At 34.4% G+C, this 19256-nt stretch overlaps 1 pseudogene; it reads right to left on the bottom strand.

Annotated features, from left to right (window-relative positions):
- Positions 1-2044: 2044 nt before the first annotated feature.
- On the bottom strand, positions 2045-4963 carry LOC120208851 (annotated as a pseudogene).
- Positions 4964-19256: the final 14293 nt, after the last annotated feature.

Below are 19256 nucleotides of genomic sequence, written 5' to 3'. Positions count from 1 at the left end.
ACACCCATCCCAAATCCGGGTAAGAGAAGTTGGTTCGTATGGGAAATAAAACATACCTTTTTTCCATTACAGGTGTTAATCTCGGCATCTTTTCCGGTAATTTTCGAAACCACCCCATCTATCCAAGATACATCAGGGTCTTCAGCCCAAACGTGAGAACCTACAGTGATATTTACAGTTGCCTGCAATCAAAAGTATCAAAACAATCATTAACATTATGCAAAGATTTTTTTTTCATTTCATATGTACACGCAATAACAAAGCATGAACTTTTATCAGCTTGTAAGACTAATTACAATATGCATCCATACAACCACAATGTGCACGGAGTCTAAAGTTCGAATCTTAACATTTCATCATCTCTTTTATACACATAAAAGGAATACGAATAGGGGAAAAATTGAGTACTATCCGAAGATCGGGTTACCATTGTTAAACTCTCAATCTGAATCCTACCAATGCATGATTAGTTTCTTCCTTGAAGCAGGCCTTAGATCTAACTCCGAAAATCGGAGCATGGCTCGAAAACAAATCCAGTTCCTAACCAAAACTTTTTGCCTCTTAATTCGATATCAGCTCAAAGTTAAAAGATCAAAAAGAAGGAAACAACCCAAGTTGCCAACGAGTTTATTTGATTGCAAGAACATTAAGTTCCCAAAAAAGATAATTAAGATTCCCCCCGAGTTTCCTGAAAAAGAAACCGCAATGCAATACAATGTGAATGTAATTAACTTCTGGGGGAAATTAGAGTAACGGAGAGAAAAGAGTGGTGAATCATGTGTGTTGTATGGAAATGAATAATGGGTTATTGAGAATCTGACATTGTTCAATAATACCGTTATGTTCGGTTTTTTCTTTACTTTGTTTTCGCGCCGAATTCGTGGCTGCTAACCGTGCGTTTGCTTAATCTCGTGGGAATACATGGTGATGTTACAGACCACTTTAGGTGCTCGGGTTGTAAATTCCTCCAATTTTTTACATTAAGTTACACGTGTCACATTCTGATAATTTTAAAAAAATTATTTAAAATTAAAAATTAAAATTATATATTTATTAAATAAACACACAAAAAATTTAAAATAGCCCCAAAACATTAAAAACCTTCATTTCAACTTCTAAACTCACTCCGGCTGCCGCCCTTTGCCGTCAATGAAGCTCCATCCGAACTCAACCACCCCCGACGATAAATACCCCTGTGAAATCGCAACCAATCGACAGTCAATTAACGCTTTGTACCCCGTGAACCCTAAGATAAAAATCACAATCACACACGATTCTGACGGTCAATCGGAGACAACTACAATGACATATGACTAGGAGGATGTTAGGTACTAAGTTGACGGCAGTGGTCATGATCGGAAAGGGCGAAGACGGTATGTTAGGGTTAAGACTTAGGATTTTTATGAATTTGAAGTTCTTTTTTGTAATTTAAGAGATGGTTTTTATAAATATAATAATATTTTAAATTTTAAAAAAATATCAGAATATGACATGTGTCACTTAACAGAGAAAATTAAAGACAGTTACGGTCCGAACACCTAAAGTGGTAACGTTTATAATGTTAGACACCGGAATCATTTAAAAAATATTGTAGACACATATTCGTAAAAAACGATATAGTTTAAACACTTATTTTATAATTAAACCTAATTAAAATGGAAGACTAGAATTATTTTTAAACTCGTTACGAAATTAGGGTTCTTCATCAACTAATCGATCTTTAAAAAATTAAATGGGATCTGAGTTCTTTCGATCATAAAAGCAATGTTAAATTTATTTGCATAAATAGATAGGATCTGATTGGTCTTTGCGTTGATCGATAATTTAGGCATGAATAAATAGAGTGATTATTATTATTATGAGAAATCAATATCATTAAAGGAAATCACATGTTTAGTATTCCAATTATTACTTTTATTTTATTTTGGTCATTAAGTTATTTTTTTTTAAAATCATATTTAACATTATGTTTTGATACTGATACTGCTGATTTGATGTGCATGTGCAAGTGACCATCAAAATACATCCACCGAAAAGTAGAACGAAAACGAAACAAAATGAAGCAGAGTTGACAGATGAGACCCTACAAATTTACACACTAGATTACTATAAGATGCAGTGTCTCGTACTTGAAAACACAAGGAATGAGCAAGAAGAAAACACTTCCCGTCCTCTTTAACTCGCCTAAATCCGATGATGAAACAAACCACCATAGGTCCAACCGTCGTTACCTTTCAGTTCCCCTCGTCGGCTGCTTTTAAGTAAAGGGTTTCACCACCATCACCACCCTGACCGCCGGAGCTTCCTCCACGGCCTTCAGCCGAGCCGCCACTCCCAATATCTTGCTTGCCACCATGGATGCCTTCTCCGGGAGAACCGCGTCCGAAGTCGGGAAACCCTCCAGCGCCAAGTGCTCCACTGCCACCTGCAGTGCTGGAATCAGTTTGCAGCATGTGAAGGCCACCGGAGCTCATGCCGAGCTGACCGTGCAAGGGTTGATGTTGTTGCAGTGCGGAAAATGGTTGCTGAGCATACAGCATCGAGGACCGTGCGGCCATAACCGGTTGTTGAGTCATCTGCTGAGCTTGTTGGTGCTGCATGTAGTGTCCACCTCCTGGCTGCATAATGCCACCGGATGGAAACTACAAGCAAATGACAGACAATTACCGAATGTACGTAGCACTTCAGGGATCTAGAAATGGGATTGGTACCTGCGCATGCATGGTAGGTGGTTGGGGTTGAGAATCAGCAATTGCAGCCAGTACATGAGGTTTCGCTGCAGCCTTGCTTGATTCCTGCAGAAATCGAGAACCTTGGCTTTAGTACCATCTTTGCAGAGATGACTCATGATTTTATATTAAGGAAGGCGAATATATAAAATTAAGGGATAAAAATGGATTATCAATAAAAAAATACAAAAGAATTTCTAAAATATATGATAATTTGAAACGACTATTTCCGTCCGTCCTCTCCATCCATCCTGCATGTTTGGATTGATATCAGAGACCAAATATTAACACTTACTCAGCACATTCACTCAGTTTCCCGGAATTCTGGCTCTCCACAATCTTCAAGATCAATGACTTGTTCTCATCAAGATACTGCATGCAGCAACACCAAGTCATTGAACAATTTAACAAAGCTTTAACAATAAATATGGAAGATGGAAAAGCTTGTTTTCCACGGAAACTTATTTAATGAAACCAAGTTTTACCTCGAGAATTTTGTTTGTTCGGAAAGTAAAGACTTTCTAGAAGGTTTCTTATGTAGCAGGTTTGCTTGTTTGAAAATGAATATTGCTCAGTTATTTCATTCACATAATCTATAATAACTAAAATGGAAAGATGAGATTTGTTATTCAAGCCGACACGTGCTTTATACATATCTAGCAAACTTAGGGTTTGATCGTGTGTATTATTGGAGAGAGAGCTGTACTATTTCACACAGATTAGTTTATTTGAAAAATATTATAAGTGTGTTATTGAGAGTTTCGAGTGTTGCATTTACAACAAATGTTAAGTAATCAGTGGGTATCACTTAAGATGTAGAATAGTTAAGATAATATTGTACGAAAACGTCTACGACTAGTGTGTAGTCAGATTGAGGGTTTTTATCTTTTGTATAAAGAATATTATAGTAGATTTCTCTATGAACAAGACTCCATAGAGATAAGATCAATGATAGATTTGAACTGCATAAACAAATTTTATTGTGTTCTTGTTTACGTTTTGATTTTTCCAGTGATTCACCCGATACCAACTGACAAACCTAAGAAAACGAACACAAAATCTCAAACATGCAACTAAATCTAAGACCTCAATCAGATAGCCTGAATTCATATGACCAACTATGAAAGAAATTAAGAACATATATGCATACACTCATCAATAAAGCTTCCTTCTGACATGCTTCACCCAAGCAACTAGTAGCATACTGTATTAGTTTCAGAAAGATTTAGGTTGTAAAGCATGTCTTGTATCCGGGAAACACATGAGAGCATATAGAAAGGACCATCATTGATGGAGAAAGGACCACATAAATCAGAAAGGGACGTTTCAAAATCTCATTGTGTCAAATGGAACTAATGGAGGACCACTGCTGAAAAAGCATTAAGAACTGAAATCATGGGGCCCTAGAGCAATGAGGTTACAAGAGATTGCAAAATTTTTCCATTCAAAAACAATCCGAATCCCAACAAGTTTAGTACTATGAACAAGGAAAGAGTTCACATTACCAATTTATCACAAGGAAGGAAATTGGAATAAGAACAGCTAATACCAGAAAAACCAGAAACAGTACAAGTAAACTATAGGATGAACCCTAGTACTGGAAAATAAGTCCCAAATCCAAAATGGAAAATACCCAAACTCATTTACTAAATGCCTGCAGATTTCAGGATGAAAGGAACACTAAAAGAATGCAGCAAATACCCAAACTAGCATTTTTTACAAGCAATAAAAAGAAGAATGCAGCTTCTTCTTCCTCCATTAATCTTTCACTAGTCAAAGGAAAAAAAGAATGAGAGCAGGAAGAATAAGTGTTAAGAAGATAAAAATAGGTACTCTTTATCACATACATGCATACATACACATACTGATCAAGAACAGATAGAATGGAAGAAAAGGAAGAGAAAGGGGAAGACCTGTTGAATATGATCAGTAGTAACGTTGTTGGGATAATAAGCTGCCATCATGGGCTGCATCTTCATCAGCTGCTGCTGCATTTTCTTCCTTTATATCCCCCCCCCCCCACCACACACACACACTCAAAAAATAAAAAGTAAAAAATGTATATTTGTCTCTTTCTCTTTTTGTATGCAAAGAGAGAAAAAGAAAATTAACCCTTTCAAGTCCAAAACACACCTAGGAAAAAAGGAGAATCACTGCAAAAAAATTGCAAAGGAAGAGAGGAGAAAGAAGAGAGAGATACCCTTTTGCTTTTTTTATATGTTTCTTCACTTTCTTTGCTCAGTTTTTCACTTTAGCTCATTGAAAACTCAGTTTTTTATTAGGAAAATGTTTGGGTAAAATATACTAAAAGTCACTTAAGTATGTTTAAATTATTATTTTGTTCTACTATCTTTTAGAAATTATAAAATAATCACTAAATTTATCTAACTATTATAAAATTTGATAAAAGGGTTTGCCTTTTTTGGGTTGTTGGTTGCTACTTCTTCTTTTTCATTGTCTCGAGTGTAAGAGAGATTGGAGAAAGGGCCTGCAAGAGAAAGAAAGAGAGAGAGGGTCACGTGATGGTTGATACAGAGAATTGAGAGAGACAGCAGAGCTGCAAATTCAAACACAGGGAAAGAGGAAGGGCCCCCTTGCAATTTTTAAGTAATTAAAAGAAGAAACAAAATGGGGGTTCTATTACAGTTGTACATTTCATTTCGACATGACTTTAACACCACTTTAGTGGCAAATTTGCTTGGATATCACATTAAAAATAATGAATATTATAATAATTAGAAAGACGTTTGAACCATTTGACATCTTTAATAGATGTATTTTCGCGCTTGTTTGGAGAAGACACCAGATATTCCGTACGCTTTCAACTGAAGACGATGAATGGTCCTAACGTAAACCAATACTTAAAAATAGATAAAAACAACTTTTACTCCTTCAACTTATCAATCTTTCTAAAATGGTTCCTAAATATCTTTTTTGGTCCAAACTCAGGGAACGAACTAGGATGGAATTGAGGGACCAGGGACCAAGTTATCTAATTTAGAAATTAATAGGGTTTTAAAAAGTAATTAAACCAAAAATATTAGACTGTAATGCTTGAATTCACTAATCTCAAAACTATTAGGACCTAAAAGTAATTAAACCAAAAAATTGGAAGCTAGGGCTTAATTTCATTAATGTTTAATCTGGCTGGCCTTGGAAAATAATTAAACAAAAAAGATTAAGAGATAAGACTTGGTTTTAATGGTTTCAAAATTATGAGGATCTTAAAATATATTTTACCCATAAAAATGTAGGGGCCAGAGCCCCTCCCACCTATAATATGGCTTTGTCCCTCCTACATTGGTCCTTGAAGATAGATTTTTACCATTTTTAGTCACGATAATGTGACACGTCATTGAAAATATTAAAAGGAAGGGACTAAGTTTTAAAATGTTAAATTTAAGGGCTAAAAAGTACTTTATCTCAAACTTAAAAACAGTACATGAATGTTTTCATTATTTATATAGAAACCATGTGGTGGGTAAAATTATTGTACAATTTTTATATTATAATTAGGTATGGGTTAAATATCCGGAGCCGACAATTGAACTTGATTTTATAAGATCGTATAAATGTTTTATACTTTAAATTTACGATGATTGACTTTGATTTTAAGAGATTTTTTTATTTAGAATTTTCATTTTTATTATTATCGCTATTTTTTCTCTCTTTTTTGACTCAAAATATTCGACCTAAATCGACATGCATGTTTGCTTAAAATAATTTGTGTACTACAATCCTCAATCTAAAAATGGATTCTACACTTAACCTCGGTAATTAATGAGAGTGTTATATGTAATATCATTAAAGATTACAAGTGAATAAAATTATTTTTATGTTTGAAAATAAGTTTACTTGTTATATTTGTAAATGGTTAAGATTTATCAATTTTAGAACTCAATGAGTGGTGTGACGTAATTTCTCTAGGTAATCTGAATCCAAATAATATTATTAATAAGATATGTGTACAATTATTTAGGATAAAATACATAAATGGTTTATATTTTATTAAATCTCTTTATTATTAAAAATTATAAAATGATCATTTTACTATTTAATGTTTTAAACTCATTATTTTTCGTTAAAAATAAATGACCGTCTGAGTTGGACGTTAACATTTTGAATGTGATATGATAAAATTATATTTTAATAATATATATTGACACTATTATTGCTTTTAAGCACGGATTCAATGGTATAATCTTTAAAGCACTGGATTGATAGTGTAATATAAATGAAGAGTCGATCTATAAAATACAACTTAAATAGTCATGTGATCAGATTTTATTATATCACGATCAATAAATTAATGTTTAATTCAAATTACCGTTAATTTTTTAACATAAAATATGATATTTTCACTGAAAAATCAAGATTGGACCAACTCGTATCCAAATTAATCAAATCAAACAAAACAAATTGTAGGTAAAACGAAGATCATTGAGGGGACAAAATATCTTCATGTGGATACAAGGAACTACAAAATTAGGGAAATTTATTATTGGCTGGGGAGTATTGATTAAATATTTTTGGAAATTTGATTTGGAAAGAGATAAGAGAACTGGAATATTGGGGGACCCCAAGGTTCACATGCAACAGATATAATGTTGTCCTGTCAATTCCCAACTGCCCCCTAAATAGGACCTTTTCTTTTAAGGGTCATAAGATTTAAGGGTCAGTCAAAGTTTCCTTTCTTCCATCTTATCATCCACCTCTTCTTGTCTTGAATTATAAGAGAACTATAATATTAATCTAATTAAATTAAATTAATTAAATAAATGAAAAATTAATGTTAATTTTTAATATGACTAAAGAAATTAGATGTTTTAATAAGATAAATTTAGTAAATTTATACAATTTATTTTAAATTAATTATTAATATATGATATATTAACTAATTACACGTTGAATGTGTAACATAAAAGCAGGTTGTTGGCAAAATAGTGGGGCGATTTTCCCGGTATATTACCGGTGATCGGTATTATTATCGATCTAACATCGATCAGATTATATTTTCTGATCTAACACCCTTAGCAGGAAAGCGCGCCCCCTGCACCGCGTTATACGCTGATTTGGCACCACGTGGAGTATAACGCGCCCCTGAATCGCGCTATACGCTGACTGGGTTACACGTGGGGTATAGTGCCCCCCTGATCCGCGCTATACGTCAAATAGGGGTATAGCGCAGATCAGAGGCCGCGGTATACGCCGTACCAAAATTATATTTAACTCGGTCCCTGATATGTGCTATATCTTTACATATAGCGCGGTGCAGGTACCGCGCCTTATATGCTTATAAATACACTCCTCCGGCTCACATCTCCTCGCATCTCTCCCTCTCTTATAAATTAATACAACAATTCCGTCAACGAGTAATAATTCTCGCAATCTTCTCAAATTTGATTTAGAAGCTCGTGCGATTTTTCGTTATAAGGTAATTTTGTTATAATTTTTTAATTATACTTATTGTTTATTATCATTATTTGAAAAAAATATTATACTAATTATTTTCAATTAATTTTTATGTTTGTAAAATTGAAAAGCGGGAGCATACGTCGAAATAGTTTTGCGGTGCAGGTAATAATATAAAATTATATTATTTAAATTATTTACGTTGATGTGTAAAAAATTTATTGTGTTATATTTTCGTTCATATATAATTTATTTAATCAGGTTTGTTTAAGTTATTTTTTTTACAGATATAATATTGCCGCACTTTTAAACTCAAAGAATGGCACGACTTTTAGCTATTGTTTATTATGATGGTGAAATTCGAGAAGATGAAACCGGCGTTGTTTTCGTATCAAATGAGCGTGTTAAAATATCATTCAAGAGAAACATAACTCTTGAGGAGATAATAACGAAGAATTCGAGGAAGATTCATGTTGGAAGTAACAGAAGAATGTCGTCGTTGCAATACAGATTTCCAACATCATTGTTGCCATTAACTTATACAACGTTCAAAACTTTCGAACAATGATGATGTTCAAATGATGGTTGAAGCTCAAAGTAATTATTCAGACGCCGCTATTGAGATGTATGCACATTTTGTTCAAGTGCGTGCTGTTCGGGGTCAATCTTTAAGCTCACACTATGGGCTGGCTGAACAAGTTGATCAAGTTGACAGCCCGACTATAATAATGTGTAATGATTTTAATGCCATAATGGGGAGACATTCATCCGCAACTCCTTACGATATATACCGAGGTGGGTCCACGAACAATCTGTATGGCAACACCGCGTCCAGTTCAAGGGGAAGGCATTCATCTGTAAATCCCTTTGACCTTAATATGGAGATGCCATCGACGCAACCATCTGTGCAGTTTCCATTTGACACGATGGATTCAAGCTCCAGGGGGAGGCATTCGACTGCGAGCTTTTTCGATCTCAATGTCGACATGTCTTCCAGTTCAAGGGGAATGCGTGCAAGTAGTAGGTTCTTCGACCTAAATGTAGAGAGCATGGAGGAATCATAATCTCCACCAGAAGAACCGCTTCGTGAGCCTGGTACAGATGGTGCAGAGACTGGACTATTCATTCACCCGGAATCACCGCAATTCAACTCCGATGATGATGAAGTTCCAGGAAATGTGGCACAAACTGACCCTCCTGCACACATGTATGAAGCTGATTATGGTGCAATGTACGGGCCAGAATTTTACGGATATGCCTCATCTCGGTGACTATGGATATTACTCATCAATAAATGATGGTGAGTTATCTTTAGGCATGGAGTTTTCAAGAAAATAAGAAGCGATGATGGCTATCAAAAATTACAATATCCGTAATTCTGTTCAGTCCAGAGTCAACCGATCGACGACCGAAAAATAGGTATGCTATTGTGCCCGATGAGAAAACAGATGCAATTGGATGGTTCGCGTATCGAAAATGAAGAGGAAAAACAACATATGGGAACTAACAGTATACAACGGTCGTCACACATGTTATGCTGGAGGGGTCAGCCAAGATCATCTGAACTTGGACTCTGAAGTGATATGCCAAGCCATCATGCCCATGGTAAAAGCAAGCTCTCATATAGCTGTTGCAGTGTTGATTTCAGCTATACAATCGCAGTATGAGTACACCGTCTCCTATAAAAAAGCTTGGTTGGCAAAACAAAATGCCATTGTCAAACTTCATGGAGAATGAGATGCATCTTACAACGAACTTCCAGGTTGGTTTAGGCTGGTGCGGACGTTGAATCCTGGGATAATTGTGGACTTCGAAACCTCCTATGCATATCATAATGATCAAGTTCTTCGTGATCGATGCCAATTCTACCGGGTTTTTTGGAGTTACCCACAGTGCGTTAATGCTGCCAAATACTGCAAGCATGTGGTCCAGATCGACAGGACTTTCTTGTATGGAAAATACAAGCAAGTTTATTATTGGCAGTTGTCTAAGATGGCAATCGCAACATTCTTCCAGTTGCTTTTGCTCTTGTTGAAGGAGAAGATACAAATTCTTGGGTTTTTTTTCTCCGAAATTTACGTGCACATGTTATCACGAGGGAAAAAATTTGTGTCATTTCAGATCGCAGAGCTGGGATCAAAGCAGCAATGGAGTCTTTGGGTCCAATGTGGCAACCACCCTTTGTCCAATATAGGTATTGTCTCCGACACATTGCTGCGAACTATCATGGAAGGTACAAGAAGAATGATGAGCGTCAATTAATTGTGCGCATGGGTAAGTGAAAGCAAGTTAGTAAGTTATACATTTTTTGATCAGGTTACGAACTACTTCCTTGAACGTTTGAATCAATGCTTCAAGATTTACGGGCGAAGAATGGGGAATGTTACGAATACATCAGCCTAATCGATAAAGAAATGTGGACGAACGCATATGATGGTGGATATCGATATGGACACATGACAACCAACTTGGCTGAGGCAATCAATTCAACCTTAAAGGGTGCACGTCACTTACATGTAGCGGCTTTGGTAAAAACTACATATTTTCATTAGGGAGCACTTTTTGCGAAGCTCGGGGGACAAGCTCAAACCTGGATGCAAAGCGGTCATGTCTATCACCCTAGATTAGTTGCAAATCTACATAGAAAAATTACTGCATCAAATGGAATATCTGTAACAAGCTTCTCTAGAAGGCATGAAATGTTTCGTGTCACAGAGTTGCCCCTACCTCTTCAAGGGATTGAAGTTGTGTCGTTAAGAGTAAATCTAAGGGACAGAGCGTGCGACTGCGGGTTTTTTCAAGCTCTGAAGTATCCATGTTCTCATGTGATAGCAGCTTGCTCGCATACACGTCAAGACTATTACCATTTTATGGATCCCGTATACCTACTATATGAAGTTTTTAAGGTATACGAATTTGAGTTTCCCCCCATATGTAATGACAAAGACCCTGATGAGGTTCAAGATTGGCTTCTGATTGTACCAAATCCAAGTTTATTGAGGAAGCGTGGTCGTCCAAAATCCAATCGAATTCATTGCGATATGGATATTCGAGAAAGATCTAGACAAGACAGAAGATATGGCCATTATAGAAACCCAGGACACACTAGAAAAACATGTCCACTTCTGTTGTCATCAAGTAAAAATTGATGAGGAAATGATGTATTTGTTTATCAAATAATAATTCTTGTATTTTAATTTGCATTTACTTCAAGTTAATGTCATTCGATAATCGCTGATGAAGATTAAAAAAACGAACACAATTATTAAATTTTATCAAACTAATAACAATTTGATATTTAAATACAACAAACTTACAATAAGAATTAAATGGTAAATGATAACCAAATTACAATAACTGATATTAAATGGTAATAAACAAAATTAACTAAAATATATTAAAAAAAGTCCAACAAATTTAACAAAATAAAGTAAGTATTAAATGAGAAATAATAAAAAAATTACAATTAAACAAAATAAAGTAAATACAAATATAATAAAAAAATCTATCGATGCCTGCGTCGCGAATGTGTTCCACAGGGTGGTGGCTGTCGGTCTCGAGGAGGATTTCTTCGTATCACTGGTTCTGACTCCTCGCTGTCATCATCATCGTCGTCGTCACCATCATCGTCATCGTCATCGTCGTCGTCGTCGTCGTCGTCCTGAGCAGGTACATCAGGTTGATGAGGAGCTGATGACGATGAAGCACCTCCATAGAATAAGGACCCTGGAGGTGTATGACTGACTATCCCACCGGCATGCGAAAACTGGGAAAACCCAGGCATCGCTGAGTGTGAAAACTGTACAGGAGGTGTCTGTGCTGCGGCTATGGGTGATGAGGATGAACCCGCCAAATATCCAACATATGAACCTCAAGTCAGATCTGCAAACATAGACCCATAATAGCCTCCAGGAGGGGTCATCTGTGACGGTGGCGGTAGCGGGATCATAAAACCAGGTGAAGGCGGCGGCGACGACATATGGTAATGGAAAGGCGATGGCGGCATCATATATGGTTGTGGCATCATATATGGCTGCGGTGGCATTTGGGAAGGTCCTGCTGGTGCAGCTAAGGATGAACCGGAAGCACCTACTCTCCGTCTACGAGTCGGGGGACGATGGTGCTGTGTCGGTGAACGTCTCTGTCGACGTCGTGGAAAGGTCTGCCCTCGTGCATCCTCGGGAAGTAGAAACAGTTTCCTGTTACTGTTGAACCACTCATAATAATCCTCAGCATACATCAAGAGGTCATCAAAAAATGGGCTCTCTACGGGGAAGGCGCCGATGTCGATCCTCCCACAACACGACCCACCCATGATGCCTCACCAGCCAATCTGTATCTGTCTTGCCGCGTCTATCTAAGCTATGCAACTCGTCCATATTGCGAGGTGCTTCCAGAATTGGTTGAAAACAACCAAACTACCGGAGCACGCTATCAGTGGAGTGCCACTCGACGGTCGTATAACAAATCAGAGGGATCATCGCCATCCAAACATCTGATGGACCCCTCAACTCAGGTGGGATCACCGCCCTCACATCATCAGTAGAATATGACACCCATTCAAACTAAAACAAATAATATATAATTTTTATCAAAATAATAATCTAATTATATAACTATAATCTAAAATCGATTTTTAAACATTAAAATTCATACATGTGTGCCAGCCTTCTGATCGATTAGCACCCTAATCTTTTCTAATTCATCAGGGTAGCTCCTGATGATTTTTCCTATCAGTAGACCACCTATTCAAGGAAAAAAATTTGTTATACGCTGTATAAAATTATTAATATACAAAATCAGTTTTATAATTACCTCAGAAGTAGTGGAAATACGAATGGGTTCTTCACAACGGGACATGAAAAGGGCAATCGATACCATGCCCAAGACTGCAGCAGCAGGAGACATCCGCCGATAGCATTACGCCTGTAGTCAGTGGCTCCACACATCTCCCTGTACAGCAAAGCCAAAACTGTCGAGCCCCAACTAAATGATCCGACGAGACGAAAGTCGCTAAGATGTCGCAACCACATGCAGTGAACTAGGTTGCACGATTTGTCTGGCATTAGCAACCCTCCTATCAGCTGTAGTATGCATGTCCGTGCATATATCTTAACCTTATCCTCAGAGGCGTCTGCGCTCAACTCCCGAAAATTGGCATCTAACCAATTTAACGGTATCCTACCTCCGATAAAATTTTCCGGGACACGTCCTAGACTATCCCGACACAAAGTAGTCCAAGAACCGGAAGCTATCCCCGATATCACATCTCCATCCACCAGAAGCCCCAGGTGCATAAAAACATTCTCAAGCGTGATCGTGCACTCTCCGCACGGAAGATGGAATGTGTGGGTCTCCAGCCTCTACCGCTCTACTAAGGCAGAAATCAGGTCTGGCTCTATCTTACAGTGACCATGATATCTACCTATGTAACCGAATCCAGCCTCTACTAAATACGGCAAGACACGGCTGAGTATCACTAACTTAAGATTCCTAATAAAATGATCTAATACACGGTCCTTCTCCTAAAAATAAATAATTACAAAAATTAATTCTTAATCTAATAATCATGCATTAAATGAATCAACTAATTATTACTAATAATTTAAATTAAATTAAAACGTTAAAATGTTACCGTATCAGCAAAGTGTCGAGATATTTAATTCTTAATATAATAATCATGCATTAAATAAATCAACTAAATATTACTAATAATTTAAATTAAATTAAAACGTTAAAATGTTACTGTATCAGCAAAGTGTAGAGATATATGATTTTCATCCGAGCGATGTAGACTGCCTTCCATTATATATCTGCAAAAGAATTATATTAGTAAAATATTAAATAAAGTAAAAACATAATAGTACAAATATTATAAAATATACCTTAAAAAGAGAGTATTTGAGAGAAATTTAGAGAATTTGAGAGAATTTGGTATGATAAAAGTAATTGAGGATAGGGGTATTTATAGGGAGGATGGGGACGTGAGGGGTTGGCTATTTAGGGGTATAGTGCGCCCCTTGCACCGCGCTATACCCCACGTGTCAGATATCCATGTATAGCGCGGATCAGGGGGCGCGCTATACCCACGTGGCGCCAGATCACCGTATATCGCGGGGCAGGAGGGCGCTATACCCACGTGGCGCCAAATCAGCATATAGCGCGGTGCAGGGGTACGCTTTCCTGCTAAGAGTGTTAGATCAGAAAATATAGTCTGACCGGTGTTAGATCAGTAATAATACCGATCACCGGTGTTATACTAGGAAAATTGCCAAATAGTGGTAAACTGGAATTCAATAAACATGAAGGTAGTTGATGGTCTCAGGTCCAGCTCCCATGCCATGATGGATGGTTAGCTTGTCTCAGTCATTTTTGTACTCATTTTCCAATTATTTCATTTCCCTTTTTTCTAACATTTTAAAAATAATTTTATAAATTAATATAAAGCCATTTTTATATATTTACTTTATATTTTATTCAGAAATTCATATAATTTAAATTGTATAGATTCTCTGGATAAAATTAGGGATGATGATAGATCAGATTGGATTGAGTTTTTAATCGATTCGAATTTAGTTCGGGTATTGTATCTCTTTACTCATATGATTTGATTTAGGTTTAAGGAAGTTTCATTTGACTCGAAAACCTATTCAACTTTTTGGAGATAAAATTTACATCGGATCAAACTTGACACATGTATATATATAATTCTTATTTTTTTTATTAGATAAAAGAGAGACCTAATTGAAATATATAAAATGATATTAATATAATTATTTCTAAATATATAATGGATAAGTACAATATTATATTGGGTCAGAACTTTTCATCTTAATTGGAACTTGATTCAACTTTATCCTTGAAAAAATTGACTCGATTCGGCTTGAATTTTGACAAAAAAAAAATCAACCCTATAAAGTTGGGTCAAAATTCGTCGAATTCAAATCTAATGTCCCCTGATTGAAATTTTTAACTAATTAATATTGTTGTTGCTATTACATATACAAAGACATGATTGTGTGTCTCAAGTGTCTTATTTATTATCATGTTGATTTCTTATTTTGAATCATTGAATTAGATTTGGATACGCGTTTTGCATTCGAAGTTAATTCTCTCATGATGTTCAACTCCAATTTATGATTGTCGGTGTTATTACAATAGTTTGATCCCTTATTCTGATTCGTTTGTCAGTGTTGTCCGTTTTTTTGTATTTATCTATTTCTTGTTTGAGTTTTTTGAATGTATTTTTAACATTTTCTTTGTATGGTCCTTATATGATCTTAAGTACTTAGCTTATTATATTAATGATTATATAATTTGTCCAAATTATATATTCATTTAATATCAAATATTTCCTTTTTTTCTAATAAAACCATTGCTCCTATTTACATAAAAAAAAGTTCACAATTGTTTTAAAGTATCAACAGTGTTTTAATTTAATAATAAGATTGAGGTCCTAAAAATTTTAAGTTCCTATATTTGAATCAGTGTCATGTGTACTCTTGTTTAAGATTAATTATTATCTAATTCTAAATATATTCTGATAATCATATTTTTTAATCATTATCTTTTGTAATAATTGTTCGATCTATATTATGTATACTTAAAATATGAATTTAATATCAAAATAAATATAGATACGACCAACACATAAAAAATACCTAAACAATCATATATTTGAATTGATATTAAAATCTAAATATATATATTATTTCCACCGTAAACGAGTCGAATCTAACTATAATTTTATTGAATTTGTCTCGACTTAAAAAATTTAAAATTGAGTTCAAATCGATTTAAAAGCTCATGAACTTAAACTCATCTCAAACTTAAAATCAAAATTTGAAACTCAAATCAAACTAAAAAAACACTTAATTTTTTTAAATAACTCGATATTTATCTCATTTCCGACTCAATGAATATTTAAATGAATGGTGAGAACGTGAAGTAAATAACTTTGCAGCTAAAACTCCGGAAGTAATATGGAGTAGGCAGCTATATTAGATCAGGGAATTCCTGAATTTGTGTTGTTTTATGACAACCTTCACATGTTTGTTCTTCCGATCTCTAAGGCAAAACTCTGAAAGTAGTCACCAAACTTTTAAAAACTTTTGTTTTCGTCATAAATTTTTAAAACTTGCAATACAATCACAAAACTTTTAATTTATTTTCGGTACAGTCACTTCCATCACTCGCCGTTAAAAAGAAAGATGATTTAACACATCATCTTTCTTTTCATGATCGAACCTTTCTCTTCGATGCTGCCAACCAACTCACCATCCCTCGCGACATAATTCACGACAAATTTCGCAAATTTATTTCTAAAATAACTTAATTTCGCGACGTTATCAGATTTTCCTATCTACCATAAATGAAGAATATGACTTGCATATTAGATTTTGTGATACTATTTGTAAATTATGAGATTTTGAGGAAGTGTCTACATTATGATTTATGAATTCCCACAATTTCTAACATCCCACACTTCCAAGCGTATAGAATAAAGTTGACGTTAAAAATAGTATTATTGATATTGATACTTTTAAAATATCAATGTAGTATTTTGGGTAAACTACACATTTAGTACTTAAATAATTATTTTTGTTCTATTTTGGTACCTAAATTTTATTTTTTTCAAAATTATACTTAACATATAGTTTGGGTTTCATTTTGGTACTCCGTTGTTAAAATCTTAATGGTGATGTTAACGTATCATTATAAGGTAATGACATGTCATCATTGAAAAATATAAAAATTGTAGTTTTGTTATTTTTTTAACGATGGGTACCAAAATGAAGCCTAAACTAAATGTTATATATGATTTTGAAAAAAATTGAGTATCAAACTAAATAAAAGTAATAGTTTAGATACTAAACATGTACTTTATCCTATTTTCTTTTATGTTTTATGTTTCTGTAATGATAAAATTAATCTCTAATGTTTCTACAAATGATCACTTTATCTACTTTTTTTTAGTATTTTGGCCTTCAACATTTCAATTTTTTGTTAAAATAATCTTTGTTGGATGAAAATTGTTAGTTGACAAACGGTGAATATATGTTGTTGACATAATATTTTTATATGTGTTTATTTGATGACGTGATATGTGTTATATCATCATTTTGAATGATGTGACACATGTCACACAATCATTTTAGGAGACATGACATGAAATTATCTCAATCCGAAAGACATATACCTTCCCCGATCCGTCCTTAAATTTACCTTATTTTCTTTTATGTTTTAGGTTTCTATATTGATAAAATTAACCTCTAATGTTTGTACAAATGATCACTTTATCACTATTTCTTTTTTAGAGCATTTTAACCTTTAACGTTTCAATTTTTGGTCAAAATAGTCTTTTTTGGATGAAAATTATTAGTTGACTAACAATGAACATGTAACACCCCTAATCTGTAACCGACCCGACTACGAATCCGAGGTGTCACATTGACTATTCAAAACATGTACATTTATAAATACAGTAAAAATTTAAACTTTCATTAATATAAAATTTACCTTTACATCAATACTTTTAAAACATTACCAAACTCGATTAGAGCATACATACTTAACGACTTTGTTTACATGCCCACCTATTTATTACATAATAAGACATTATGTATAATTTACTTCTGATCTGATCTTTGAGCGGAGATATGTTGTTCTGTTGAACTTATATGAGATCCTTATGTTTTTCAGTACCTACGTGTAAAACGCTTACACACTAAGTCTTAGACTTAGTGAGGCATAAAAATGTAATAATAATGCATTTCCTATAAATATGAACATATAATCTAATTATTCAATCTTGTCACATATGATCCAATGTAAATAATAATAGCATGATAACATATAATAATGCAAATACTTTTGATACCTTTTATAAGCCCATGTATATTACTGAGAACTTAAGGTATGCGAGTACATTGAGGTTGTGCACATATGCTGTCACCACAGTTCGTATGTAATCCCACTAGGAGCATGTGAAATTTGTCTTGAAGGACCTATGAATTTGTCCTGAAAGACCTCTGTATATGTCCCGAAGGACCTCTGTATATGTCCCGAAGGACCTCTGTATATGTCCCGAAGGACCTATGTAACCCTTGACTCTTGGCATGCCAACTATACCTATAGCTTTCATATCATATAACATGGGCATTATTCTTATGTTTCATATGTTCATGTACTCATGTCATTTCTCCTGTAATCACATGGGTCTTTTATTCTATTACATATCACATGAATCATATATCATTTATCAAATCATATAAACATATATAACTTATGCATGTATTAATAATAATCATCATGTATGCATGTTCATAACTATTATACTATGAAAAATAATACAAAGAATAGACTTATCACAAGTCTTAATTCCATTGAACTATAACTCTATTAAGCACTCACCTTAGCCTCACTTGATTCGAATTGATTTTAATTATTCGATTTTTCCGGAACAGAGTTACGTTCAATATCTACATAATCATACATTAATACATATCAGTATTCCAAACGACATACTCTAATCTTTCGTTTCTTAAACTAAAAGAAAGATCTATTTCCATTTCCCTTTTTTAGTGTATCGATACCCACTATAGGGTATTGGTACATCTTTTTACTGGTGTATCAGTAAACTGCCTATGTATCGATACATAAATTACATTCGAAAATTTTTGTTTCAAGGGGGTATCGATACACTTATTGTATTTGATGATTTTTCGTTTAAGAGTGTATAAGTACCTATTGAATGTGTACGGATACACTTTGCCCATAAATCATATTTTAAGAATGAAAATTCACTATTTTCAGCTTCAACACTTTATGTTTCCTCAACTTTCATGTTTTTAACTCACATGCATATGCTTAAACCAATTTATACTCATTTAATACATCCTTAACCTCAAAATCCCATCCTCCATATGGAAATCAATAATCATACAAATTTTTCAATATGTTATTAATCTAATTCTACTACTTCATATCTCTTAACTAAGTTGATGACAAGTCATATTTAGTTTCGAATTCAACTTATCAACTCTTTTCCAGAAATTCATTTAGAAATACCTTCTCTTTAATCTCTTATAACTTCTTCATCTTTTGATTATAAGA

This window comes from Hibiscus syriacus, unplaced genomic scaffold (genome assembly GCF_006381635.1).
Source record: "Hibiscus syriacus cultivar Baekdansim isolate YM2019G1 unplaced genomic scaffold, ASM638163v2 tig00017792_pilon, whole genome shotgun sequence".
NCBI classification, from domain to species: Eukaryota; Viridiplantae; Streptophyta; class Magnoliopsida; order Malvales; family Malvaceae; genus Hibiscus; species Hibiscus syriacus.
This window is presented reverse-complemented; position numbering and strand designations above follow the sequence as displayed.